This window comes from Felis catus, chromosome D4 (genome assembly GCF_018350175.1).
Source record: "Felis catus isolate Fca126 chromosome D4, F.catus_Fca126_mat1.0, whole genome shotgun sequence".
In the NCBI taxonomy this organism is placed as follows: Eukaryota; Metazoa; Chordata; class Mammalia; order Carnivora; family Felidae; genus Felis; species Felis catus.
The window spans coordinates 40,010,883-40,016,882 of NC_058380.1; the positions used below are offsets into that span (position 1 = coordinate 40,010,883).

The 6,000-nt window shown below is 45.8% G+C and overlaps 1 protein-coding gene across 6 annotated transcripts in view; it reads right to left on the reverse strand.

Annotated features, from left to right (window-relative positions):
- The window catches only part of ZDHHC21 (zinc finger DHHC-type palmitoyltransferase 21), a 68,798-nt gene extending 63,187 nt beyond the window's left edge, over positions 1–5,611 (reverse strand). For 4 of the 6 annotated variants that reach the window (XM_023242334.2, XM_045042583.1, XM_023242330.2 and 1 more), the window contains exon 1: positions 5,474–5,611. The gene's annotated coding sequence lies outside the window, so the exon portion shown is untranslated. Of the gene's footprint in view, positions 1–3,557; positions 3,679–4,317; positions 4,408–5,473 lie in introns of those variants that run through there. The other 2 variants (XM_023242331.2, XM_023242332.2) reach the window with 2 other exon arrangements.
- Between the last annotated feature and the right edge of the window lie 389 nt (positions 5,612–6,000).

The window sequence follows — 6,000 nt, forward strand, 5'->3', positions numbered from 1 at the left end:
TAGCATCCAAATGGGATAAACATTTTATCTAATTCAACAGTCTCACTGACATCACGGAATCAAATCTCACCTAAGAGGGACAGAAACAATGCTAGGCTTAAAACTTCAGGTAATTTTGGGATAACAAAGAACGTACCAAAGTTTCATAACTATAAAGGGTCATTAAATATTTTTAACATTGCTATTTCTAAAAGAATACAATAGGGGTGCCTGGGTGGCTCAGTCAGTTAGGCGTCCGACTTCAACTCAGGTCACGATCTCGCGGTCCGTGAGTTCAAGCCCCGCGTCGGGCTCTGGGCTGATGGCTCGGAGCCTGGAGCCTGCTTCCGATTCTGTGTCTCCCTCTCTCTCTGCCCCTCCCCGTTCATGCTCTGTCTCTCTCTGTCTCAAAAATAAATAAACATTAAAAAAAAATTTAATAAAAAAAATACAATAAAACTTCCCACAGAAAGTTCCCAAGAGAGATGGTTAATATGTGAAAATATAAAATTTAAACTTATAATTGCTTTTTTAAATTTTTATTTAAAAATATTTAATGTCTATGTATTTTTGAGAGAGACAGAGGCAGAGTGCAAGCAGGGGAGATACAGAGAGAAGGAGACACAGAATCTGAAGCAGGCTCCAGGCTCTGAGCTGTCAGCACAGAGCCTGATGCGGGGCTCGAATCCACCAACCGTGAGATCATGACCTGAGCCGAAGTTAGACGCTTAACGGACTGAGCCACCCAGGCACCCCTAAACTTATAACTGCTTCTGAAAATAAAGTTACAACTATATACTTTTAAACATATTTATACAGACATTTAACTTCTGATGTTATCTACTCTGAAAATTGGCCACATTAAATAATTCTACCTAAACTATCAGGCTATAGCTGTCTCTAACAATTAGCCAACGATGTAATTCAATTTTTTAAATACACATAGGTATTCAGCTTATTTCAACAGCGTAGGAAATTAACCCTGTGGGGAAACGAAAAAGAGAGCCACATTCGAATTCTGACACAGCTTATTAGCTCTCCAGGCTGCAGTTTCTTCTCAAGCTTCAGTTTAGCCATCTGTAAAATGGTGATAAAAATAACTCCTGGAATTGTCATCACGCTTAAATGAGAAACTGCCTGACAAATGATAAGGAACTCTCAAAATAGTAACTTGAAAGGGGAGTGGGGATAGGAGAGGAAGAGAGACAAAAAGAAGTTTTACTTCTAGTCTTGTAAACTCCAGATGTTTCTGGGTCCCCATTTTTAAAAATCGAGTCGTGATACAACTTAACCACGCCCCAGCTCTACTTCCTCTAAAGCTAACATCTGAGAACACTTGTCAAAGATGAGCAATCTCAGGAGACCCAGCCGCTCAGCTGGTATCGTACTTGAAGCATAGAGAGAAGTTTTCTTTCCACATGTTGGCATGAGGTCTCCTCAAGCAGAAAACCGAAAACAGAGATCTGATCTCAAACAGAGAGACTGAACTAAAACCTGTAAACCCAATCTCTTTGGGCTGGTAAGTTAAGGACGGAAACATGGGAGCAAATCAGGACCCAATTTCAGAAATTAGTGAAGAATGAGTTAGTGAAGTCGGGAACTTTGACTCAACGCTGAGTTCTCCAAGAAGACTCTGTGAAAATGTGGTGGGCAGAGGTGTCAAAGCAGAACACCCTTGCACCATCAATGGTCTCACGAACCTGCTTCTAGAACAGGTCTTCAAATCACTCCATTCTAGGCAAAACTGAACATGAGCCATTACTCCTCTGTGTACCTGCTTCATGAGTGAGAAATAAAGGTAAGTTAATATCTCTATTAAAAATATTGCACTACAGGGACACACTTCATCAGAATCTCCTAACAGAAAGTACAAATCACTCGGAAGGTGTGGACGATATGAATTAAAGAGACCAAATGTTGCTTCAGGCAGTACAAAATGTCGGCATGGGAATCTTCACGTAGGAAGGCAGGGAGGCGGGAAAGGGCCAGGAAAGACAAGACAAGAATTGGAGTTGAATGCAGAGCAGGGACGGAAGACAACAGATAAGCTTTGGCTTCAAACATGGCACAAGGAAACCCTTCGGATACAGTAAAAGCCAGAAATGAACCTGGCAAGTTCTTCCAAGGGGGAAGGGAAACTAGCGACTTACCCCTAGCACCCACTACACCAAGATAGGTTGAAAAAAGAAAAAAACAAAAAACCCTAAATCAGAGGTCTTTCACACCAAGCTTTACCAAAGCAGGCTCAGTTTAAGAATAACACTAAAAGGGGCGCCTGGGTGGCGCAGTCGGTTGAGCGTCCGACTTCAGCCAGGTCACGATCTCGCGGTCCGGGAGTTCGAGCCCCGCGTCGGGCTCTGGGCTGATGGCTCGGAACCTGGAGCCTGTTTCCGATCTGTGTCTCCCTCTCTCTCTGCCCCTCCCCCGTTCATGCTCTGTCTCTCTCTGTCCCAAAAATAAATAAACGTTGAAAAAAAAAAAAAAAAGAATAACACTAAAAGACCAAGTGCCTGGGTGGCTCAGTTCGTTAAGTGTCCAACTTTGGCTCAGGTCGTGATCTCACAGTTTGTGAGTTCAAGCCCCACATCAGGTTCCTCACTGCTGATGGGGAGCTTGCTTGGGATTCTCGCTCTCTCTCCTCTCTCTATGCCCCTCCCCCACTCATGCTATTTCTCTCTCTCAAAACTAAAAAAAAAAAAAAAAAGAAAATAACAACACTAAACGAGGAAAAAAAAAAATCACTCCTGACTTGCTTGAAGCTGAACACCCTGCAGTAGGTTAGGTTTCATTCCATAATTATGGGATAAAAGGCTTAAAATCAGAAGCCTGGTTGAGATCACACCGAGCGTGTTGAGTTATAACTACAATAAAATTAATCGGTGAGTGGTAAAATACTAATTTTACCTAACCTGCCCTTTTGTGGAAGCAGTAACAGGTAGATGGAGAGAGCAGATATCTGCTCAGGCTCTTAAATGAGGTTAATCTACCCGAGGGAAAAAGCACAAACGGGAGACCTAAAAGGCCAAAGACAAACTTTGGAAAAGTCCCATCTTTTTCCTAGGGTACATCAAAAGAGGGAGAGAAGTAAATAAACTACCATCACACTAAGGTATTTTGGGGGAGATAACCCCCAGAGAGAGCAGTGCAGAGAGAGTACGCACATCTGTGAATAACTAGGTTTATTCAATTTACCAAAGATGCTGAACCAAAAAAGTCACTATGCCGCCTACAAGAAAAACTGGGGGTTTTCCACCTTTTCTTGTCTTTTACCTGTGTTTTCCACGGATTCAAAATAGTTCAAATATTTTCAACTTCAATAAGAAGCATAAATGCACTAATTATTCTACTGGATGTTAAAATGCCATTTATATTTAGTGCACTCGAAAAATTGAATCTGAGCCCTAATGTTTTACTAAAGCAATATAAAATTCCTTTATGCCTTAATGTAAAGTAAAACTGAGCTTAGGGAACAAGTCCCCGGTAATAAAAATGGCTTTTCCTCCGCCTTCCCTGTTATGCCTGTTAATACTGATACGACTATGAAGTGTTCTACGCTGAAAAAGGCTGTATTGACTCACACTCCATTGCAATCCCAGAAAAAAGCTCCGTGGAGACAATACTAGACTCCTCAATTAGTTTCTTCACTAATACGTGACATTATGTTATCCACGCACTCTTCCACAGGTTCGGAATCAATCCCTAGGAATTACAGAAATCGGGCAGTGGGCAAATAAGTAAAAATTTTGTGATTCACTGATTATTACTCCTTTAGAATCTACCTGTTAAGCTGGTGGTTACATGGATGCATCTTAAAATGCATTTATTTTATTAAATAAAATACCCCAGAGATAGGCAGTGTGACAGTTACCATCATTTAAAATACACTCTGTTTCATTTATTCCAATGACAGCTTCTAAAGGATGTTGCGTTTAACAGAAGGGACCTGATATAATCCCATTGTTTTATATCCCCAATGAGGAATTCTAGAACTAGGCCACGTACTATTCCAAAAGTATGGAAATATAGATTTAGTCATATTTTGATACAATTTTACCAATACTTCTTCAGGTATATGCTTAAAATGTGCTTTTAACATGCATGTTAAAGGGTTTTAAATTAATTACAAACGTAGCATATGCCAAGTAGTATGGGAAAGCTAAAATAAGCCTTAAATAACTTAGCCTAACTCCTTAGTTGTATAGCTGAGAAAACAGCATGGGTCACTGGCCTATCCATGACCCCAGAGCTAGATTGTGACAAGCAATGGGACTAGAATGTCGTTTTTCTTTCCACTACACTAAATCTCATTTAGTCCTTTCCTTCCCATTGATTTCTCACCTCATCTCTTCTTCAAAAATCTTTTTGGCCATTAAGAGGTTGCACAACTAAAGCAAAATAAAACACCGCTCTGGACTTCATCTGTAAAATCTGAAGAAATGGAAGGATTTAACAAGACATTACACAAAAAAAGCCAGGGACAGCACATACCAGGCGGTCATCAAATGATAACTATTATTATTCGTTGTTATTATTATTATTACTACCACAAGGAAGGTAGTGAATTCTTTTTACAGGTTACATATTAGCATCCTAGGCTGAGGATCCATTTGACACAACTTGTGCTTAATTATCCTCAGTCGTCTTTCAGGCTGTAACTTTACACTATGATTTATGACCCACCCACAATGACCTTGATTCCCCGCCCCCCCCTTGTACTTTTATGGACTGCTATGCTGCAATATTTTCGAGTAATAACCGGTCAGGTTCTCTCAGCCCTAGAGATACAGACATCCTCCACTGACTGACTCACAAGGGATTTTAAGATGTGACCCAAATATAGCTTGAGAAACCACAACTTTAAATGGACTCCCCACTTAAAATCCAGCGACCTATTTATTATAGCGAATGGTAACAAGCGCAAACTGCTGCCATCCGTGAGCCATTTTCTCAAAATCACTCTTGGATCCGGGGGAGGGAGGCAGAAGGTCAATAAAGGAGCAAACTATTTCTGCTCCTGCTAGTCCTCTGCAGCCCCACACCAGGGATCTGGAAATGAATGAAAGGCTGTGGTAGCATAAATAAACCCGGGATCCCTGCGCAGGTCTCTGGGCGGGGGTGCAGAGAGGGAAAACTGTAGTTTCCAGGCGATAAACTCGGGACACACATTTAACAAATTTAAAAAAAAAAAAAAAATACTACCCCAAATCACCTCGACCGGAGCAGGAACCCACCCCCACCCCTGCCACCAGTTCTGGGAGGGGAAGCTGGCGGGCGGCTGCGGCTCTGCTGCAGCTGCTGAGAGACCCGCCGGGCCCGCGGCGAGCCGGGTTCGGGGCGGGGGGCAGGTGCGGGGAGGGGCTGGACGCGGGGCGGGAGCGCGGCCAGGTGAGGGCGGCGGGCGCCGGGCAGCGGCGGCCGGGGCCCTGCGGGGCGAAGGCGGGGGGCGTGGGGGAGGGGGGGCAGCCGCGTCGGCCCCGCGCCTGCACACACTCACCGGCGCCGGCGGGCTCGCCTCTCGCCGCCGGTGCTCTCGCGGCCGCCAGCGGCTCTTCCCCCTCCTCCTCCTCCTCCGGCGCCGCCGCCGTCTCCCAGGCCGGGCCGCGCTCCCCTTCCGCTTCCGGGAGCCGGAGCGCCGGGGCCGGCGGGGTGGGTGTGCGCCCGCCCGCGCGCCGGGGCCACCGGCTGCCGCCGTCGCGGTCTCCGCTCCGCTCCCGGGAGCCGCGATGGGAGCCGCCGAGGGCCGAAAGAGCAGAAATCGCGCCTTGGCCGGGAGGAGGCGCGCCGCGGACCCCAGGCCGCTTGCCCCGCGGGACCGCCGTCACCGGAACACTCGTACCTGACGCACCTCGCCGCCTCCCCCTCCCCTGGTGCCACCTTCCCAGCTGTGCCCTGGCCGTCCTTCTCTTTGTCCCCACACCCTCTCCGCCCCCCCCCCCCCATGTGGGGAACTGCAGAGAGGCCTCCCTTTAAGGATTGCAACTATCCTCATTCCTTCAGGGATAATGGTCAACAGGCCTCTCT